Raw genomic sequence first — 23,552 nt, 5'->3', positions numbered from 1 at the left:
CAAGTTTAGCATTTTTTATAATTAAAGTATAATTGACCTATGATAGTGTGTTAATTTCAGGTGTATAACATGAATTATTCAACATTTGTATACATTTCAAAATGATCACCACAATAAGTCTAGTTATGGTCTCTCACCATACAAAGTTGCATGCCTTTTTATCTTGTGATGTGAACTTTTAAGATTTAATTTCTTAGCATCCTTTAAGTACACAGTACCACATATTGGCTGTAGTCACCATGCTGCATGTGACACCTGCCAATATCATACTAATATAGTTTTAATTTTTTATTTAAATTCCAATTAGTTCACATATAATATAGTATTAGTTTCAGGTGTACAATATAATGATTCAACATTTCCATACAACACCTGCTGCTCATCACAAGTGCACTTCTTACTCCCCATCACCTGTATAACTCACCCCTCCACTTGCCTCCCCTCTGGTAACCATCAGTTTATTTACTACAGTTAAGAGTCTGTTTCTTGGTTTGTCCCCTCCCTCTTTTTCTCCCCTTTGCTCATTTGTTTTGTTTCTTAAACTCCACATACGAGTGAAATCTTGTAGTGTTTGTCTTCCTCTGACTGACTTATTTTGCTTAGAATACTACTCTCTAGCACCATCCATGTCATTGCAAATGACAAGATTTCATTCTTTTTTATGGCCAGGTAATTTACACACACACACACACACACACACACACACACACACACACACACCCCATAATATAAACCACATCTTTTTTATCCTCTCATCTACTGATGGATACTTGAGCTGTTTTCACAACTTGGCTATTGTAGATAATGCTGCTATAAAGATCGGGGTGCATGTATCCCTTTGAATCTGTATTTTTTTGGAGGGTGTAAATACCTAGAAGCGCACTTGCTGAATCATAGGGTAGCTCTATTTTTAACTTTTTGGAGACCCTCCCTACTGTTTTCTACAGTGGCTGCTCTAGTCTGCATTCCCACCAACAGTGCAAGAGAGTTTTTCTCCACATCCTCATCGATGCCTGTTGTTTCTTATGTTGTTGGTTTTAGCCATTCTGACAGGTATGAGGTGATATCTTGTTGTAGTTTTGATTAGCGTTTCCCTGATGATGAGTGATGTTGAGCATCTTTTCATCTGTCTGTTGGCCATCTGGATATCTTCTTTGGAAAAAATCTGTTAATGCTTCTGTCCATTTTCAAATTGGATTGTTTGCTATTTTGTGTTGAATTTTATAAGTTATTTATATGTTTTAGATATGAACCCTTTATTGAATATGTCATTTACAAATATCTTCTCCCTCTATGGGTCCATTTCTTTGGAATTCTCTGGGCTTCTTGAGTCTGGATGTCTGTTTCCTTACCCAGGTCAGGGAAGTTTTTAGCCATTTTTTTTTCAAATAAGTTCCTGCCCATTTGTCATTCTTTTCTCCTTCTGGGACCCCTAGAATGCAAATGTTATTTGGCTTGATGTTCTTTTTAAAATTCTTCTTTCTTTTTACTGCTCAGGGTGAGGCTAAGGGAGAGCAAAATGATGGCAACCCCCAGCCTGTGTTCCCTAAGAGAATTTTCGTAGCCTCTAGATGTGTGATAATCCTGAATCATGCCCCAGAAGCTGGCTGAAGCTCCAGAACAAGTAACTAGACCTTTTTCACAGCAGATGGGGTGTGTTTTGGTCTGCTGTTTGGACAGTGCCCAGTAGATGGTAGTCTGCCAAGAACCTTCTTTCTGATGGTTTTAGATCTGTAGGGCCCAGGAATGCTATCCTCCCTGGCCACTGAACCAAGCCTTCAAGGGCTGTCCTTTGTATGGGTTATATGTGCCTACCAGTTCTGGCAGAGCTATAGGGGTGATGCAAATGTGGACTACCCACCTGCCTGGCTCCAGGGTGGGGGGCACAAGGGTAGGATGTGGGCAAGGTGTGCCCACCAGTACTAGCAAAAATTGTGCAAAAATGGTACATTCCACTGCCAACACTAGCAAGGTAGAGTGAGAACATAAAAATTGCACTCAGTAGTCCCTGTATGCAAGCCCTTCAAGAGTAGAATCTCAATCTCTTACATCCCTATGGATCTCCTGGGTGTAAGTCCCATATGTTTTCAAAGTCAGGGATTTGGGGAGCTCATATCTCTGTTACTGGTTCCAAGTACTGAAGTGCCAGATATGGGGCATAAAGCTCTTATGCCTCACTGAGAAAATCCATATTTCTGAGACTCCTGATTGTGGGTCACTGTGTTGGCAGTAGGGATTTTGGAAAGACTGCATCTTTCTATCCTACCTCTGTCAGTGTGGCCCTTTTATCTTTTGTTGTGGGGTTGTTCAGCTAGTTTTCAGGTCTTTTTCAGAGGTAATTATTTCATATCTAGCTATAGATTTGTTGTGTCTGTGGGAGAAGGTGAGTTCAGATTTTCTTATGTTGCCATCTTGAACTGCCTCCTTGAATGGTAGAGAGTACCTCTTACCACCCCTATGGCCCCACCAGAGCTTTTTTTAAAAAAAAATTATTTATTTGACAGAGAGAGAGAGAGATCACAAGTAGGTAGAGAGGCAGGCAGAGATAGGGGGAAGCAGTTTCCCCCACTGACCAGAGAGCCCCATGCAGGGCTCAATCCCAGGATCCTGAGACCATGACCTGAACTGAAGGCAGAGGCTTTACCCACTGAGCCACCCAGGCGCACTACCCACTAGAGCTTTTATCTATATTAGTTACCTTTGCTTTCCTTTTGGTTCATCTTGTTATTTGTAGTTTTTCTAGTTTCTTAGCTAAATGAATACTTAGCTCATTAATACTAAATCTTTCTCCTTTTTTTGAAAAAAAGATTTTATTTTATTTGAGAGAAAGAGAATGAGAGAGTGTATGAGAGGGGAGAGTGAGAGGGAGAAGCGGACTCCCTGCTGAGCTGGGAGCCCGATGCAGGACTCCATCCTGGGACTCCAGGATCATGACCTGAGCCCAAGGCAGTCACTTAACCAACTGAGCCACACAGGTCCCCCAGTCTCTTTCCTTTATAAACAAATATTTAAAGCCTAAATATTCCCAAGTACAGCTTGGGTTATATCCCATAGGTTTTGCTATGAGTTATTTTCATTTGTGTTAAGTTCTAGAAAATTTATACCTTCAAGGGTTTTTTTTTTCAATTTGGCATTTATCAGAATATTCTTTTTTTTAAAAGATTTATTTATTTAAAAAAATAAAGATTTACTTATTTGAGAGAGAGAGAGAGAGAGAGAGAGAGAGAGAGGCCAGAAGCAGGAGGGGCAGAGAGAGAGGGAGAGAGAATCTCAAGCAGATTCCAAGCCTCAGTCCACAACGGTGAGATCATGACCTGAGCTGAAACCAAGAGTCAGCTGCTTAACCAAATGTTCCACCCAAGAGTCAGCTGCTTAACCAAATGTTCCACCCATGCCCCAAGAATGTTCCTTAATTTTTAATTGTTAAAGTTAAGGGGCCATCTCTGAGTTGTTAATTTCTATTTTTATTGGACTGTAGTCAGTGTATGTATACTATATTATCTTAAATTTGAGAATGTAGTTAACTTTCCCCTTGGCCAAGTATGTGAACAATTTTTATTAGTGTTCCAATAACATAGGAGAAGAATGTATTGCTGTTTGTAGGGTATCTGTCTGTCTGTCTGTCTATCTGTCTCTCTCCCTGTATCTTTGTGTGGTGGGTGGTATGTGTGTGTATATATACAGATGGTCCCTGACTTATGATAGCTTGACTTGTGATTTTTTTGACTTTACAGTGGTGTGAAAGTGATATGCATTCAGTTGAAACTGTACTTTGAATTTTGATTTTTGATCTTTTCCCAGGCTAGTGATATATGATCAAGTAATCTCTCATAATAGCTCAAGGATAAACAAGCAATATAGGTATACCTACAACTGTCCTATAACCATACAATTATTCTGCTTTTCACTTTCAGTATAGTACTGAATAGATTACATGATATATTCAGCACTTTATTAAAAATAAGTTTTGTATTAAATGATTTTTTCCAACTATAGGCTAATGTAAGTGTTCTGAGCATGTTTAAGGTAGGCTAGGCTAACCTATGATGTTTGGTAGGTTGGGTGTATTAAATTCATGCTATTTTATACTATTAAAATATTTTCAGTATAATTATGGGTTTAATGGGACATAACCCCATGATAAGTCAAAGAAGATATATAGGTAGATATAGATATAGACATAGATATCTATCTTTGTGTGTGTATGTATGTATATGTTGAGCTTTTAATACATATTATTTAAATATTTTATAAGGATTTTTTTTTTTTTTGGGTTTGGCCTCCTCCCACTTCAATCCCAGTAAATGATCCTGGGATTTTTTTTTTTTTTTTTTTTTTTTAGTTTTTGCTATCTTCCTAGAAGGTTTTGCTTAATGTATTTCATTCTTATGCTGTTTTTCACATGAATTTAGTCTAGTTTTATTAACTTTGTGGATTCTAGCTTTTACCATCGCAAAACTTCTTTCTGTCTGATTCAATACTTTAGATCTCAGGATAACCCCTATAACCCTATAACAATATATAGCATATTGTCACTCTTTTCATTTGCATTTGCTTGATATAACAGCACATCCCTTATTTATTTTCTTTCTATTCTTTAAAATTATTAAGTTTTTGTAAATAAGTAATTGGAGCAGAGTCTGACTAGATAACCAACCTGGCTGCCCTTTCTGTGTTAATAGCTAAATGACATTTACCAGGACTCTTACATGAAGATGGGGACACAGGACTGGTCTGATCAATAAAATGTAGACATAAGTAATGTGTATCACTTTAAAGTCTTGCCTTGAAAAGATCCCCTAAAATCTTCTGTGTTCTCACTCCCTCTTTGTTCATGGACTAACTACACTCAGATGATCCAGCAGAGAATTTTGAGGCCCTAGCACAAGGCAGACATAAGGATGGAAGTTTATATGGAAAACTTCAAGGAGACCACCCAAATGGATTGTGACATGAGGGGGTATATTTTGTTTTGTTTTTTGGTCATAATATTTAATCTACCATAATATGGAAATAAATTTTAAGATTTTATTTATTTATTTGATAGAGATCACAAGTAGGCAGAGAGGCAGGCAGAGAGAGGAGGAAGCAGGCTCCCCACTGAGCAGAGAGCCCGATGCAGGGCTCGATCCCAGGACCCTGGGATCATGACCTGAGCTGAAGGCAGAGGCTTTAACCCATTGAGCCACCCAGGTGCCCCCAATATATGCAAATAAATGTGTACTGCTTCAAATTCAAAAGGCACATGCATAGATTCAGTAGAAAGTCATTCATCCATCCACTCTGGTCTGCCAGCCACCATGTTCTTTTCTCCAGAGGCAGCCATAGTCAACAGTTTTTGTGTATCTCCCAAGAGAATTGTTCATATCCTTTTATTTACTATTGAATCATTGCTCTTTTCCTATCATTTTAAAACTTCCATTGATATATAAAGGAAATTAGGCTTTTTGGTGGTATAAGTTGTTAATCTTTTTCTCAGTCTATCTTTTTTATGTAACATTTTTGATTTACATGTAGTTAAACTTGTCAGTTTTTTTAAAATTAAATCTTGTTTTGTGTTGTGGTATATACAATTTCCCTACATTTAGTTATCAATATATCAAATTTAAATAGGCCTATGCTCTTTCCTCCATTAGTCATTTACTTCTCCACTCTCTCATTTCCGTCAACACCTTTAGAAAGTCATTTACCTTCCTGTTTCTGAACACTCTCCAACTCCCCCAAGTTCATCCCATATCTCTTGGGTTTTTGCTAAGATAGTTGGGAATTTTAGGTCCAGAATCTACATATTTTAAATTAGAAAATGTCTCTTCCATTTCTTTTGATGGCTGCATAGTATTAAACCTGGTGATTCACAGACCTGTACCCCTGGGGATAAAAATATATGTTTATAAAAAATAAAAAATTAATTAAAAAAAAAAAGAAAATGTCTCTTCCATTTCAACAAAAATCCTTGAAAAACCCTTTTATTAGTTTTTATTATCATTATCCTCATTGATTTAGACATAATTATAAAAAAGATATGAATCATTGTTCAATGCTGTTTCTTGTATTTTGTTCAGAAGATTTTTGTCCTGGGGGCACCTGGGTGGCTCAGTGGGTTAAGCCTCTGCCTTTGGCTCAGGTCATGATCTCAGGGTCCTGGGATCAAGTCCCGCATCAGGGCTCTCTGCTCAGCAGGGAGCCTGCTTCCCTCCCTCTCTCTCTCTGCCTGCCTCTCTATCTACTTGTGATCTCTCTCTCTCTCTGTCAAATAAATAAATAAAATATTTTTTTTAAAAAAGAAGATTTTGTCCTGATTTGATTTTCATTTAGCTAGAATACTTTCTTGAATGAGTTTTTCAGAAGTGCCTTCATAGCCCTTGCAAGTCTTAAAATATCTTTTCTTTGGTTTTTCATATAAATGAGACCTTGGCCAATAGACATTATTTACCTACAGGGCTTTTATCTCAGCAAACTGTCGATGTTGCTGCATTGTATTCTAGCTTCTAGTATCACACATAAGTTGCTTGATGTTACTCTGTTTACTTTTCTTTAACAAGAAAGCTTTCCTATCTTTAGAAACTTAAAAAATTTTTTTTTTAACCTTGGGGTTCAGAAAGTTAATCAGTGTAGGTCCAGCTATGTCTTTATTTCATTCACCATGCCTGAGTCTCAGCAAGCTCTTAGAGTCTCAAAACTCAAGTTTTTCTTTAGCTGAAGAAAGTTGTTGCTGTTATATTGTGGATGATTTACTTCTTTTCTACTATTGTTGATGATCTACTTCTTTACTCTTTCCTTCCTGGAGGTCTTGGTAATCATGTTAGGTTTCCTAGATCTTTCCTCAGTGTCTCTTATTTTTTTATTTGATCTATTTCTTTGTATTTTTGCCCTGCAATATGGAATTTTTTCCCTTTTTATCTTGTAGAAAACCAATTTGAATTTTAGTAGAGACTGTTACATTTAAAACTTCTTTATTGGGGCGCCTGGGTGGCTCAGTGGTTAAGCCGCTGCCTTCGGCTCAGGTCATGATCTCAGGGTCCTGGGATCAAGTCCCGCATCGGGCTCTCTGCTCAGCGGGGAGCCTGCTTCCTCCTCTCTCTCTCTCTGCCTGCCTCTCTGCCTACTTGTGATTTCTCTCTGTTAAATAAAGAAATAAAATCTTTAGAGAAAAAAAAACAAAAAACTTTATTGACTTTAATAATTAGATATCTATTTGTCAGTTCCTGAAACATTTTTGTGCATAATTTGCATCATCTTAAGACCTCATTAAATTTATTAATTTTATCAATTAATTGATGAATTTTATAAATTAATTAATCATTCCCAATTTTTGCTTCTTTTAGTAATTCTCTCTCCATAAGAGACCCCCCTGTTCAGGTCATTTACCTTTAAACAGTTTGGGATATCATTTTTCTTCTATTAATGTCAAAAATTTCCTAATATGGGTGCCTGGGTGGCTCAGTTCGTTAAGTGACTGCCTTCAGCTCAGGTCATGTTCCCGGAGTCCTGGGATCAAGTCCCACATCAGGCTCCCAGCTCCATGGGGAGTCTGCTTCTCTCTCTGACCTTCTCCCCTCTCAGAGCTCTCTCTCTCTCTCTCTCTCAAATAAATAAAGAAAATCTTAAAAAAAAATTCCCAGTATACTGGAAATTCATTAAGGCTACAGTCTCTTGGTACTTACTACTGCATCAACAGATGATAGGAGATATGATGGGAGTTTATCCTCCAAAAGATGAGCAGTCCACAGTGTTTGGCAAGCTGGGACTCTGATGCAAGTCTGGTGTGAGGAGGCCCCTTTGCTATCAGGAAGGAATTGCAAAGGATTATATTCAACCTGCTGATATTGAGAGGAGCATCTGACCTCTTCCCAGAAATGCAAGCAGGTGTGAGGGAATCTGCTAGGTTCCAGAAATGCAAGCATTGTGAGGGAACCTGCTAGGGTAAACTGAACTGAACCCTATCCTCATCCTTCAACGTCCCAGGCCATGCTGGAGTCTTCTTTGCTCCATATTCCATTGGAGAGGCAAGCCTGTTCTGGGTTCCAGGTCAGCTCACTTCCCAGCAGTACAACCAATGAGTTTCACTACAGAATTTTCTTCCCAAGTGAGTCTATAGCTCACGTGTCATCATAGATCTTCTCTAGGCCCCGCATGTTATCAGGGTTACTTTTAGTTGTTTAGTTGGTCTTCTAAAGAGTTGTCAGAAAGAAAGAATCAAGAAGGAGTTGTCAGAAAGAAAGAATCAAGGACTGAACTCAAGATACTCTCTTCCCAGAATCCGTCTCCCTTACCTCCATTCCCAGTAGCCATCTTACCGAAGAGGAAGGAGGGAGCATATGGTTGTAGATATAAGTTCCTGCACTTTCTCTCTCTGTCCACAAGTACTATGGCCTTATGCTTTCATGGTCTCAGTACTTCTGTCATCAGCAGTGGCATTATTCTTTGGATTTATTCTTTATAACATCCTATGATTCTGAGAGGCTTGACAGAGTATCCCTGGACTGCTAAGTTGCCTGACACCATGGGGGTACTCAAAATCATCTGTTTCTTTTGTCTGCTACTGAGCTCCCAACAGTGTGCTTATTCCAGCCTGGGCCCACAGCCACATGCACAGTCATCACTGCTTGGGAAGTTAACCAGGTTGCTTTTGTTCTCTAACTGCTTGGGAGCCAAGTCTCTTAACCTAGTCAGTCAAGATCTCCTCAGTGTGCATATGGGGTTATCAGGTAAGCAAATTCTGGCTGTCTTATCCTTCTGGATCTGCCAGGTGCACCTTAACTGGGAGTGAATACTTTGCTTAGGTCCTTGCTCTGGGGAACTGACTATCTACCACTTCTCTTACCTAATAGTGTTGGCATGAAGTTGAAATGAGACAATGTTTGCAAAACTGTCATGTACAGAGAACCCTCCCGCCCAATGTAACTGCCCTGATTTTCACTGTGTGTGTGACATTTGAGCTTGTATCCTCTAAAGGGCCCATTAGTGTGCTTACTGTCCTCCAGGGTGAATTTGTTCCTTTTTTGCTTTCATGTAAGGCATTCCAGTGGGCTTAAATGTCTTTGCTACCATACCACCCTTTGCCTGTTTCAAAACTTCTTGAGTTTCATGGATTTTGATACTAACCCTTCCAGGAAACCCACTCTTCTCATGTCTATATCCTTACATCACTTTATTCTTCTAGCTAAGTGCATATTTGAATCCTATGTTTTGGAACTTTTCCATATATTTTCCATGTGACTCCTGTTTTATTATATACTTCTTAAAATCACAGGCCTAATTTACATTGTCCTTTACATCCTCTCAACACTTGGTATAATACAGAAAGTATTCAAGAAACAGAACTAAGGTAATTTAAACAGCGGCACCGCCCCTCCCCCCACTACTAAACACTTTTTCCTAGAAGGATTTATCTGAGGACACATATACACAAACACTTTTCAATGATTTTCCCTATACCTATACGTAAAACTGTGCATGCCATTAGGTCCACCTTTCGAAATTGGAGTTAGTTTTAAAAATGAAAAAAATATATTAGTGCATTGCCCTTGCCAATGTGTGGGTGGTGATGCTGGGGAGCAGGAATGATTAATGAAAAGAGAGGATATATAGACAATTAGGCAGACAGGTGGAGAGAGAGAGAGAGAGAGAGATTTTGTGTTTAGTTTTGTGAAACCACCTTTAATATTCAAAAGTTCTTTTTTTTTTTCAAGAGGCTTTTTGAAATCAGGGTTAGGGTAATGACAAATGACAAGCTCTAAGAAGCCTTGGATTTGGCAGTTTGCCCACATGATTAGTGTCTGAATACCTTATCTAATCCTTCCTTGCACTCATTCTGTTTAACTTGCAAGAAATGATGAGCAAGGAGTTGGGTCTCAGAGAGAGAGGGAGGCAGGGAGCAGGAGAGAGACAGAGAGAGAGAGAGAAAAAGAGAGTTAGAGAAAGAGAGAGGGGTATTTGGTAGTATAAATTCATTACCTGAATTTCAACTTTCTATTTTATGGGAGACATTTTAGTTAGAGCACTCACAACTAGTTTTGCAGCAAATAGGTTAAAAGAAAATACTAAGGGTCAGGAGAAAAATAGAACTCCTTGAATGCAGCCATAAAGGGGACCTGCTGGCTCCTTTGAATTTGCAGGGCTAATTAAAACCAGCATCTTAGGAAATGTAGTGCTCGAGAGAGAACATAGTCAGTTGTTATCACTGAATGTGTCACTAGAGATTACTGTTATATTTATGGCTAAAAGGAATTTGAAAGTGCAAAAGAAAAACTCTTCTGCAAACAGCACAGAAAAATTTAATCTATGGTCAATCTCACTGTGGGCTGTATAATTCTAGTAATGAGTGCTGAAATGGGTAATGGGAGCCTGGCTTAAAAATGTACTAAATGTAGGAAAAAAAAAGTATTGATGCATGAAATAAGCCTGATGGTTAACCTGAGGGAGTGGAAACTTTCAGGATCAGTGTTAGTTTCAAACCCTTAGAAGTTCAGAAGGTGCTCTGGAGTCTGAACATTTCTGCTGGTTTTCATAGTCTGTTTTGAGGACTCAATTTCTGTCTTTATAAATCTGTTCTGATTCTCAGTTCATCCTGTCAGATCAATGTGGACCTGCCCTCTGATGGGAGCCTGCATTACAACATAACTAGGAAACTATTAATTAGAGACTGTATTTAAATTGTATGCACGAGGACAGTCTTAGTAGTGAAATAATTTATTTTAATGAGGGGTCCTCTGGGAGTAGATCTATAACCATCTGACTGCAGCAGAGCCTGAGTAGAAAATACAATATTTCCACTGCATACAAAACTGAAACCTGCTGTGACACTACCAACAAACTCTTTCTTCTCTAAGAATGCAAATCAAGCTATGGTAGAAAGTGTCTTAAGTCCTGAATTATTGTTTTGCTCTAAATGTTTTGGAAAAATACCATCTGGAAATTAGATTTAGAAAACATGATGTTATTATGGTATTTATATCAATAAACGGATCTTACTCCAAGAAGTTGAAAGAGTTAAAAACCTAGTTATTTGCAAACATCTGATTTAAGCATATGGGGGTTGATCTTTGTTTTGTTTTGCTATTTTTTTGTTTTTGTTTTTTTGTTTTGCTAATATTTGCTATATTTGTTTATATATTTGTTTTTTGCATGGGCCTGGGATGTCTGGAAATCAGTTCTACTCCTCTGGATGTCTCTTTATTTCATAATTAAAGTATAAGAACATCTTGGAACGTTTGCTTTGGAGACTGGAAGAACCTAAACTTGTGCTCAAATATTTTCATAAAGAATCAAATTTAAGTTTTGTAACTGTGTTTTGAGATTGCTTGTACCTGTTTCACTCATTTGAGGATGTGCACAATTAATTAAGCATTAAAGTCATTCTTCAAGTGCTACAGTAATTGGTCATAGAATAGTGTATCTCAAAATGCACTTAATATTAATTACTTGAGTCTTACATTTGGAAGTGTAGAACTGTATCATGCTATTTCTTGAGAGTAGAAAGAGATGAATAATTCACCAATATTTGATTTTTTTCCTAAAATCGATTTTGCCCCCTCATCACATTGTAGTGGCTACAGTATAAAAGTCCAGAATTACTGTCCTAGACAAGGGATGACATGTTTCCAGGGGCTGGCTTTTTGGGGCTTATTTGTTTCTCCACACCATGTAGTACATTGTCTTGCACATGGCAGGTTCTCCATAAACATCTGTTGAAAGAGAGTTAAACCCACTACTCCTCGGCTGTCCACTTTGCACCAGGTACCCCGCCTAATTGTAGACTTGCAACATCTTTAGTCTTACATCTTTGTATCACTCGCATTTAACAATAAAAAAAATTAAGGTACAATTAACTGTTTTGCTTGATTTCAGAAAAGTAGTAGGTATATGACAGCCAAACCTATGTAGGCTGATTGCAAAGCCTGTGATCATTAGGGTAGACTGCTTGCCCAGAATTTATGAATGAATAAATGGATTCGTATGTTATCATCCCATTATTTTGAAACTACATATGTATAATTTCATTGAAGTTTTTACCCACCTATTCAAGTCTCCCTCTGAATTGATATTAGGATAAAACAAACAAGTGGTTAGAATTTTGTCTTTTAACACACCATCTTAGAGTGCAGTCTTCAGCAATGTTTTGCACTTAAATGTGGAGATGGCCTTTAGTAGGCTTTCTGAAGAGACAGACACATGAAAGGGTGAGGAGAGTGGTTTTGGAGATCCAGGGTTCAAAAGTTTTTCCCTTTTCTATTCTATTTGGAAACTGACAAGTTTTAGAGATTTTGGCCTCAGAATCTTTTGGTTTCCCGATTATCTATATGAAAAGATAACACACATCAGCTGCTGTGAAAGAAATCATTATGATGGTTGCATGGAATCTTGATTCCTGTTAAAGGATTTGGGCTGAATCTAATAACTCACTGCACTCTGAACCCAGTTCCGAGAGACTCATAAATGTTGGAAGACAGTGACCGGAAGAATATCAACTTTCTCAGAAGATCAATTGAATAAAAAGATTTTTTATTAAACATCATGAAAATTCAGTCCATAATAAATATATATTCCATGGAAAAGAAAATCCATGGAAACATCCATAAGCTCTATCATCACCTTCTGCTAGATCCTAAATTTATGCTTCTTTCTCTGTTTCAGTGTTTGATAGGCACGCCATTGTCTCAGGCCCTGTAGTGCTAAGCTTGGAGGCCTCTTTATTTCTCTTGCTTTAGGTGTCTTCTGGATCAAGTCCCTTAAGATCAAATGAATTTTGCATGCCTAATATAGTTAGCATTTCTTGCTTTCCGTCTCTGCTCTACAGGTCTAGACCGCCGTTACTGCTCCTGTGGACTACAACACCCTTCTGAAAGGTCTCCTTATTCATGTTCTTATGTTCCCGGAGCCCATTTTCCACATCAAGGAATGATCTTTCCAAAGTGAAAATCAGGTGTTGTTGCTGCTCTGCTTAAAAGACTTCAAAGTCTCCTGATTGTTCATGGCATACAGTGAAAAGTCTTTGCTAGAGCATTCCAAGTATCTGCAGTCTCGTCCTCACCCACCTTGGGGATTGTATTTCTTGATGTTTTTCCTTCCACCCTCTACACTCCAGCAGTAGATAAGATGGCTAGGTGTATTAGATGAGGAAGGATTGTGGAGTCCTAAAACCTACCTTATTTAGAATCCTGGCTTTGCCATTTACCAGCTGTGTGACTGTTGGTGAGTGAGCTAACCACCTCCCCAAGCCTCTCTGTTCCCATCTGTAACAGTGGGGATAATGGCATGTGCCTCAAAAGTTGTCAGGAAGATTAAATGAGACAGTGTATGCACATAACATCTGGTGAGTCTATTTCAGCGTGATTCTGTTTCGTCTTGTGTTATAAGTGTTGTTGACATTCCTATTTTCTTTGTGTTCTAAGTGCCGTGGCAGCCACTGTTGTGTCTTATTCATCTTTCCATCTCACACAGCACTTAGCACAGTGTCTTACACATAATAATTGCTCAAAATCATGTTGAATTGATTTGAAATAAAATGACAGCCTAGCTGTTCAATATCTGAGCTTCGTACCAACTTTCTGAGGAACAGAATGAGAGTCACCCATTGGAGTGTTCATGTGTATATGTCTGAATACCAAACATTTTTGCTCAGTAATCAAAATGCAGTATCATTAGATGATTTCTAAACTCTCCCTTATATCCTGTGCCCCTAATTCTGGCCATAGTTTTCTGAGATTTCATGGCTTTGCATTTGCAATGTGGAGCTACTCTAAAAATACAGCTAATAAGAATGAATGCTTCCATTTTCTCCTCTAGTGCAACTGTTTTATTCCTTTTTGCAGGTGTACCTCCTTTTATACAACACACTTATTTATGCATAGTCTGCAAATATTTATAGAATGGCTGATATTTTAGCTGCAGATAGACTATTGTGAATACTTTTTGCAGAGTTAATAAATTTTTAGAAGTAATTTATGTATTTTGGGTTGGCAGTTTGGAGTCATCCATTTATATTTGTTTTTCTTAGAGTGGAGCATCATTCCCATGTGTTGAAAGTACTTAGCTTAATGCCTTGGGTGTTCTTACCCACACTGATCAGGTATAAAATGGACTTGGTAGTTAGAGGAGACATGGGAAAATATGTCAAAAAGAGGGAGAGAGCCTGGGCTGGCTGCTTAGCTATGTGCAGAGCTCACAAAACACTTATCTGATGGATGTTCTGGGATTGGCATGGGGGAGGGTGGAGAGTGGGTGGTGGTGAGGGTTCTCGCTACCAAGTAATGACTGAGTCCTAACACATGTTGAGGCTCACAGTTAGAAATCTCTCCATCATGTGCCCTTGTTTAATGAGGCTAAGTAGAAACAAGGAAATCCTGCCTTTGGCCATCACTGAAACATCTAATATTCAGAAGGGCAACATCTGTTTCCAGTGCTACTTCAGGAAAGATACTGATGTGAAAGAAGATCATCTGGTCTACAAACACCATGAGCCACACAGTCATCCCAATCTGAACAATGTTTAGCTCACAAGATCAAGGACCACTTTCAGAGCCCATCCTGTTTTGGCCTTTGAGTGCCTCTTGGATAAAAAGTGGGCCTTGTAGAAGGAAAAATAAAATAAGATAAAAACACAGAGGGAGGAAAACCATGAGAGACTGTTAACTCAGGGAGCAAACTGAGGGTTGCTGGAGGGGACGTGGGTCAGGGGATAGGGTAACTGGGTGATGGGCATTAAGGAGGGTGTGTGATGGAATGACCACTGGGTGTTATAGATAACTGATGAATCACTTAATTCTACCCCTGAAACTAGTAATATGCTGTATGTTAACTAACTAGAATTTAAATAAAATCTTGAAAGACAAAAAAGTGAGCCTTGTAAACAAACCACTGAAAAAACTTTAGACACTTTTTGAAATTTGAACCATGATCAGCAGACCTTTCCCCATCATGGGAAGCCAAAACAGGAGACACAGATTTACTACCTTTTAAATCATCTGGATGATTTAAAATGTCAATATTCAGGTATTTGAAGCTATAGACATTGCAGCTCTTCATGTTAAAACACAAGATTTTTTGGTTTAATGCTAACAATTATGTCTCATCATTTGATTAGATTTTTCTCTGAAGGTTACATCCTTATCCTTGGCATCTCCCCTGCCTTGTGCTTTATGCTCTATATTATGAACCGGATGTTTGTGCCCTCCCCAAATTCACATATTGAAATCCTCACCTCCTATGTGATGATATTAGGCAGTGGGGCCTTTGGAAGGGAATTAAGTCATGAGGATGGAACCTTATAAATAGGATTAGTCCCTTTATAAGAAGAGATTCTAGAGAGATGATCTCTCTCAGCTACGTGAAGATGCAATGAGTCTCGGTCATCTGTAAACCAGAAAGTGGTTCCTCACCAGACATGGGATCTTGTAGCATGTTGATCTTGGACTTAACCCCCAGAACTGTGAGAAATAAATGTTTAAACCACCCAGTTTGTGGTACTTTGTTATAGCAGCCTGAGGAGACTAAGATATTCTAAAAAATCTCTTTCTCACCCCATTCACTTGTATAAATATTTCTCACCCCATTCACTTGTATAAAAATTAAGTTTAAATATCACTGCTTCTTGGGAGGCTCCCCAGGTTGTTCCTTCTGGGTGCTCCCATATTGTCCTGGACTTCTGTCTTTCAGTCTACTCACCACATTACATTATAATTCCCAGTTTATATATGTAGTGGTAAACATCACAGTTTTATTCTCTGAGTTGTATTTCTCTCTTGAGCCTCCCTTCCCCCTGGGTGACTGAAAAAGTTTTAATTATTTCAGATGCATAAACCCCTTCTCCAGTTCTTGAGGACTGGAACCGAATTCTTGGGCTAATGTATTGTTCAGGCATCATGGGAAGATTGCAGTTAGTTTTGGATCATCATCTAGCTATGTAGCATCTGCCGAATGGTATGGTATCCCAGATGATTACAGGCTGTTGGTCCGGGCAAGACATTGCTTTCTCTGACTTTGTTCCTAACCAAAACACTTCTCCTGGGCCAGTTCAATCTCTGCTACTCCTGTGTCCTTTCTGAAGAAATGATTTTTCTTCTGTGTCACTCAGGTTCCTTAGAGGACTATTGGGGTCCTTCAAAGCAATCTTCCATCTTGTCTACTTTTCTTCATCATTTAGGAAATCATTTTCCTGCCTTCACACCAGGCCGGGCAGAGAGAAACTAGGGAGTCTTACTGTTTTCCCAACTCTTTCCCTAGCAAAGGACAAAGATTCTGTTCTTAAAAGCACACTAGGTTCTCCTTGAGCTGTTATTTTCTCTCTCTTTCCTCCCCAAACATTAATAAGATTTTATGTAGACTCTGGAGGTGGTAGGGGTTGGGGCTGGCTTTTTCCATAGTTTTTCCTCCAGATGTTTTTACTTATTATTGGACCTTGACTATTGACTCATTAGGGTCAAAACATGATTCTTTTGTTTATCTTCCTTGTGATCTCTTTCCTGAGACAATGAGTACTGCAAGTCTAATGGCCCCAATATTTTTGGTAATGGAGTAGAAAGGAATACAGAAGCAACTGTTAATATCTCAACAGGTGATCACATCACATATTTGCCTCACTCACTAATCTATGACTTGCTTAAAGGGAAGGACTATCTCACTAGCCCCAAACATAGTGTTGGCCCCATATTAGGTATATGGGATAGGAATACATTGGTGCATTGCAAGAGATCACATATGACTTTGTTCTTTCACTTACTCATTAGTGCAACAAATGTTTCTGAGAATCTCTTCTATTCCAGACCTTAGGCTAAGCTCCACAGATAAATGGATGTCAGGCACAGTCCCTGGCCTCAAGGAACTTAGATGCAAGTAATTTCTTGATAGTTTAAGGTCAAAATATGTCAAAGATATAAAATAGTGGAGTAAATTTATAATAATTGGAGAATATTTGTAAACCTAGGGGTGCGAGAAATGTTCTTAAGCAAAACTGAAAATCCAGAAATCACAAAGGAAAAACATTAATGAATTTGATCACATATATATTTGAAACTATTTGTATGGCAAAATACACCATAAATAAAGTAAAAAAGTAAACCCTTATAGACTGAGAGAAAATATTTGTGACATATGATAAAAGGCTAATAGCTTCAATGGGCAAAGAGTTTCTACAAATTACTAAGAAAAAGATAAAGAATCCAGTAGAAAAAAATAGGTCCTGGGTATGAACTGTCAATTCACAGGTGAGAATATATGTTGCCAATAAACATATAAAAACACTCTAATAATCAGGGAAACGCATATTAGTAAAACAATGAAATGCCATTTTCATCAGATACAAAATAGGGATGTCAATCCTGAAAAGTGGGTGGGGCATAGGCACTCTCATAACATTGCTGGTGGAAGGGTGAATTGCTCACCTATTATGGGAAAGTAATCTGGCAATATTCAAAATTGACAAAGTTAGGATATGCATATCCTTTAGTTTTCTGGAAATATAATTTACAAAAACAAAAACCCTATCATGTGCAAGGATGTTTATAGTGGCAAAGAAGAAATTCCCATAAGCATCCTGAATGTCCATCCATATAGAAATGGTTGCATAAATTATCATAGATGTTTGGTATAATAGAGCAATGAGTTCAGTCTGTATAGAGTCAGGGAGACTAGGGGAAGTTTATTGATTTTTTCCTTATACATTTCTATACCATCTAACTTATTATAAAGAGAAATTATCTTTTATAATTAAAAATCCAATAAAGTAAAAATATATATATATAATTTTAAAACTTGGTAATTACAGCATACCATGTTACAAGTTACAATAGGGGTCAGTCGGGCGCTAGGGGGCATCACAGAAGGAGGTGCCTAAGCCCGTTGTAGTGCATCTAGACAGGTTTTCTGGAGGATATGACATCTGTGTTTACTCTCAAAGGTTGAGTGGGAGTTAGTTTAGCAGGCTGGGGTGGAGAATATTCTAAAGCACAGGAAGCAACAGATATGGAGGCTGTGGAAGACAGTTTGGTGGGTTCTTCCAAAACTAAACATACTCTTACCATATGATCCAGCAGTTGTGCTCTTTGGTATTTACCCAAATGTGTTAGAAACCTATGTTCACACAGAAACCTGCACTCAAATGTTTATAGCAACTTTCCTCATAATGCCCAAACCTGGAAGCAACTAAGATGTCCCTCAGTAGGTGACTGGATAAATAAACTGTGGTCCACCTAGAAAATGGACTGTTACTCAGCGCTAAAAAGAAAGGAGCTGTCAAGCTGAACACATGCACAGGAAACTTCGATGCATATGGTGAAGTGAAAGAAGCCAATCTTGGGTTACATACTGTGTGAGTCCAGCTAGCTGATGTTCTCGAAAAGGTGAAACTATGGAGACAGCAAAAAGTTCAGTGGTTTCCGGGGGTTCAGGGGAGGAAAGAGGGATGAAGAGGTGGAAAACAGAAGACTTTTAGGGCAGTAAAACTATTCTCTATGGCACTATAATGGTGGACACGTGCAATTATGCAGCTGGCAAAGTTCATAGTCATGCATCACAAAGAATGAACCCTAATATAAATCATGGATTTTATTTAATAATGATGTATGAATATTGGTTCATCAATGATAATGAATGTACCACACAAATGCAAGGCCTTACTAATAGAGGAAAATGTTCAATTTTTGTTCGAACCTGAAACTGCTTTAAAAATAATCTACTAATTAAAAATAAGGTAATTCAGCGTCTCAGCTAACATAGGTTATCAAAATTTGATTTTACTACTGCTAACTGGATATATACCACATGAAAGTTCAGGCATGGCAGCTTATGGTCCAGTTATACATCGATTCTGATAAATTCTATATCACATGATTTTATTAAAATGAAAAAAAAGTCACATATACAAATGAATACATTGACTCATTCCAAGAGGATACATCTCTATTCTGACTGGGCACTATCTACTTCACTGCATTCTGAAGACAAGCCATGTCTAAACATATTTGCAAAGAAACCCAGGTTTGACCCCATCTCACCTTCACCAAACTTCATCTTCTGTATGGCAAGTTTGCATCCATTGGCCATTGGAAATCAAGGTCAAGGCCCCAGGTCTGGGAATGAACTATGGCGTTGTCAATGGGCTGGGGTTCCAGGCTGAGCAACGAACTAGGGCTCAAGTGTAGAGACCAAAACACAAGTGTAGCTTACAAATGTGGCAACTTGAGAATGCAGTGGGTGTGGAACAGAGAGAGCTCTGACTTAGGGTGTTTCATTGGCAGTCCAGAGTTTCACCCTCAGAGACACTTTGGGCCCTGAGCCTTACTGGTAAGAAGGATACCTGAGACTCAGGGCTGACATTGGGGTCTTTTCTCCTGCTTGGATTTGGAACACGCTCCTTGCACCCCAAACTTCTCTCAGTTTTTGGTTACATCTTTCAGTCTTCCCTTCACTTCCCTGTCTCTCTGCCATATCCAACTTGGGCACCTCTTGTTCAAGATTGTTGGGGGCCTTGTCAGCTGCCTCATAGACTCTCAGGTTCCGTGGGAAACTTTGGGATTAGCTCAGCTTCTCCAGAAAACTGGAACAGAACAGTGAGCCCCATACTTATCCCTACTGTGAAGTCTCTGCTGACAAGGCATCGGCACCACAAAGCAGTTCCTATCATAGGGGAATGATTTTATGTGGGAGATGTCCTTGTTCAAGGCCAAATCTGTCTCCTTGGGACTGTTCTAAGTCTTGTCTTTGTGCATCTTTTCAACTTAAACATCCTGAGGCCTTTAACTGCTTCTCTGTGTCTGCCATCCCTTCAACGTCTGAGTGACTGCTATCCAGACATGTCCCCTTAAAGGGTGTTGCCCACTGCTTCAGCTGTACAGAGGAGGGAGAGCTGGCCCACCTCTTACTCTGAACACCATGCTTTTATTCCTGTGGTCCAAGGTCAAATTAGCCCTCCGACAGTCACCCAGCATTCCTCATTTCTACTGAACTTGCAGATGACCAAAATCTCTGTTGTCTTTGCACATACTGTTTCTAAGCCACATCTCCTTCCTCCGTGTGTATGTACTTTGAGATTTTGGACTGAAACATGCTGTTTATTCTCCATAATGGGAACTTGGGTCTAGCATTCCTGCTTGGGGAGATCTTGGGCAAATAGTTTTTTTTTTTTTTTCCAAATAGGTTTTTTAACACCATTTCCTTTTTTTTTTTTTTTTTTTTTTTTTTTTAGATGAGGACACAAGATTCAGGGAGATTGAGTACTTACTCAAGGCCACACAGCTAGTGGGGTGTGTGTGTGTGTGTATCCAACTCTTAGCCAGTGTGTGTTTGACACCGATGCCCTGGTGCCTAAGCAATCTACTGTATCATCTTCAGCTTCTGAAAATCCAGTCTTCCCAAGTCCACATTTCTGTTACATATAAGATGTGGCTGGAACAGGGGTGGGTGGGTGGGAGATATTTCAGAGAGGTAACTGGGGCCCATATTATAGTGGGACTTATAAAGTTTTAACTTGTACTTTGAGGAACATGAGGGACTATGGGAGGGTTTTGAGCAAACGAATGGCATGACCTGGCTCTTATTTTATTTTTTATCGAAGTATAATTGATATACAGTGTTACATTAGTTTTAGGTATGCAACATATTGATTGAACAAGTCTATGCCTCACTCAGGGCTTACCACAATAAGTATACTCATCACGCAGAGTTATTACAGTGTAATTTGCTGTACTTTTTTCATCTCTGTGACTTATTTATTTTATAACCCGAAGTTTGTACCTTTTCATCTCTTTTATCTCTTTTGCCCACCTCCTCCATTACTTTTTTTTCTTTTTTTAAATTTAAACTCAATTAGCCAAAATATAGTAAAAACCTCTTCTTGTCGCTGTCTGTGTTGTGAGTAGTGTGTGGAAGACATGGACGAAGTGCCAGGGAGCTCAGTGGAGAAGGTCATGCCTTAGAGGATGAGGATCAGACAAGGCCAAGTTTTCTCATAGCTAAATCCAAAGGGAATACATTATTATGCATTCAACATTGGAATTGCGACTTAATTCCCATCTTTGGGAGAGTGCAATTAAATTTATGTTGTCCTTACCAGATTAGCTGTAGTTTCACGAAGGACTTGAGTTGAATTCCCGGATCCTGAGAGTACTTTTTCCCCTTTGTCACTAGATGGCACTGCTGAGTACTTGTCCTTTTGAGAGCATTTACTCCGACAGCATTTACACTAGATGGCACTCTGGCCATTTCCCCCTGAGGTTGGCTCGCTCCCAGTGCGTGTTGACACATAAGCCTACTTACCGCTGGCGCACAGAGTCTTTAAGAAATTCGTCAGTACTCAGTTCAGGTAATACAATCAATTATATTATGACTACTTTTCTGTGCAGTGTTGAATTATACACGCCCAATGCAGCGATTCTGAGTCAAATTCAGAATTCAACTTAGATCCAAGCTGAGCTGGGGTTTATTTTACCAACTTGAAGAGGAGCCCCATCCCCAGTCCACCCTTTGCCATTGAGATTGGAGATCCATGTCTAATCTGCAGCAGGGGGTGGTCTTTTCCTGCCTTAGGTCAGCTATGTGATCTTAGGTTAGTTGCCTGCTATCATATTGTTAAAAATCTCTTTGATGAAATGTATCTTAAAGCCAGAAAACTGAAAGACAATTCCCTTGCTTCCAAGCTAACATTAATCTTTTAGTTTTTTAGGGATGGTCATTTCTTAAACACACAAAAATGAATACAGGCTTCTGGCATCCCCTCTCCCTTGTGTTTAGTTCTAACTTTATTATCTCTTCCTAGTTGACATATATGACTTTAACTGGTCCTTGAGATAGGAATGCATTTCTTTTTTACAGTTTATCTTTCAAAGCTAAACTGACCAAAAGATTGTATACTTGGTCTGGAGGCTTTCCTCATCTTTCTAGCACTCAGAGCTCCTCCAGATTTCCTCTGGAGTTTTTTTAGTGGAAAGAAGACCAAACTAAAAATCTTAAGACCTGGATTTAGGCTGGCTCTTGCCTCTTACAATTGTGCATCCTTGGACTTGAAACAACATTTATCTTAGCTTCACTTTCCTCATCTGTAAAATAGGAGAACAGTTAAAAATTTCTGATTGCTGCACTCTGCTCTTGCCTATCTGATGAGAGTGTTTTTTTTTTTTTCTTTTAGGCCTGACTATAAGCTAAAAGTGACTTCAGAAGAATTTCATCTTCTGTGGAGAAGAAACATAATATCTGTTCTGACAAAAACCAACCTCTATAACCACACATTAAGAGTGTAGAAATTCATGTATATATATATATATATATATATATATATATATATATATATATATATATATATATAACAACTTTCTTTGCCAGAGGGGAGAGCAATGCAATTATGATCTCTCACTTTTGGAGAGTTTCCAAAGCATATTCATATCTTCTACCTCATTTAATCCTCCACCAGATCCAGTACGGAAAAGGCATACAGCCATTCCAAGTCTTATTTTGCAAAGTATGTGAGACTTAGAAAAGTGAAGGGACCAGCTCAAGGTCACAAGTTATGGGTGGTGGGGTAGGCATGTGAGCCCATGTCATTGTGAGTCCTCTACCATTGGGGACCCACGTGACTAATGCTGGCTATTAGAGTTAACAGGGTAAGTAAGGGATTTCAAAACATTTGCCCATTTTTTGGAGAAGCATTTGATGTAAACCAAAGTAAAGGGGGGAAGCTAGTCACCTAAGGTCACATAAAGAATCACATAAACAGAAAATTGAAGAAAGAATGAAGTCAATCCAACTTTAGTCCACGCTTACAACAAAACCTCCTTTTGTTTAGTTATGAGCCAATCCCTTAAAAAAAAAAAAAAGAATCTTTGTTCTTTTCAAAAGAACCAAATGCATTTCTAAATGTTATTTCCTTTGAGTTCAGGTAATACAATCAGTATAAAAAGTAAGAAATGTTTATGCTTCAAAAACAAAGGTCCCCTTTGGGTTGAGCAAATGGGAATCCTTTGATTGGATCCCAGATTTTCTATTCTAGGTATGGTTACGTGTTTTTTTTTTTTTTTATAAAGAAATAAAAATGGAAAACATTCAGTGCTTTTAAATACCACCTTTCTCTTTCTCATTTTGCTTGGTTATTATTAATACAGTTTGAATGGTTTCTTGCTTTGACATGGAAGCTTATTTTTAAAAGAACTGTGGATAATCTGTTACTATAGCAATAATTTCTCCCTCTGAAGCTATTTAATCTTAAAGCAACATGGGACTTTAAATGTCAAGGTGATCCATATATAGAATGAATGCAGCACTTGACTCTACCAATAATTAAGTTGTTCATGATGAAGAGAAATGGAGTTTTGAGGTCTTGGTGTTTGTTTTTAATTCTCTTACTGTGTCCTTTACCTGTTAGCCACTCTCAACAGGGAGAAAACCATTTGCATGTAATGTCAGCCTAGATGCCTATGCATCACATGAAAAGTGATTAGCTTTGTGCCAGCCACATCTAATTGTGCACAGAGATGCCCATGTTCCACATTCTAAAGCAAATATGCACCAGAAAATAGAACAGTAAGTTTGTGGCAAAATATGCTTGTAGGTCAATAACTTCATCT

The sequence above is a fragment of the Mustela erminea genome, chromosome X, assembly GCF_009829155.1.
Source record: "Mustela erminea isolate mMusErm1 chromosome X, mMusErm1.Pri, whole genome shotgun sequence".
NCBI lineage: Eukaryota > Metazoa > Chordata > Mammalia > Carnivora > Mustelidae > Mustela > Mustela erminea.
The sequence above is the reverse complement of the archived record's forward strand: the minus strand, read 5'-3'. Positions refer to the sequence as shown.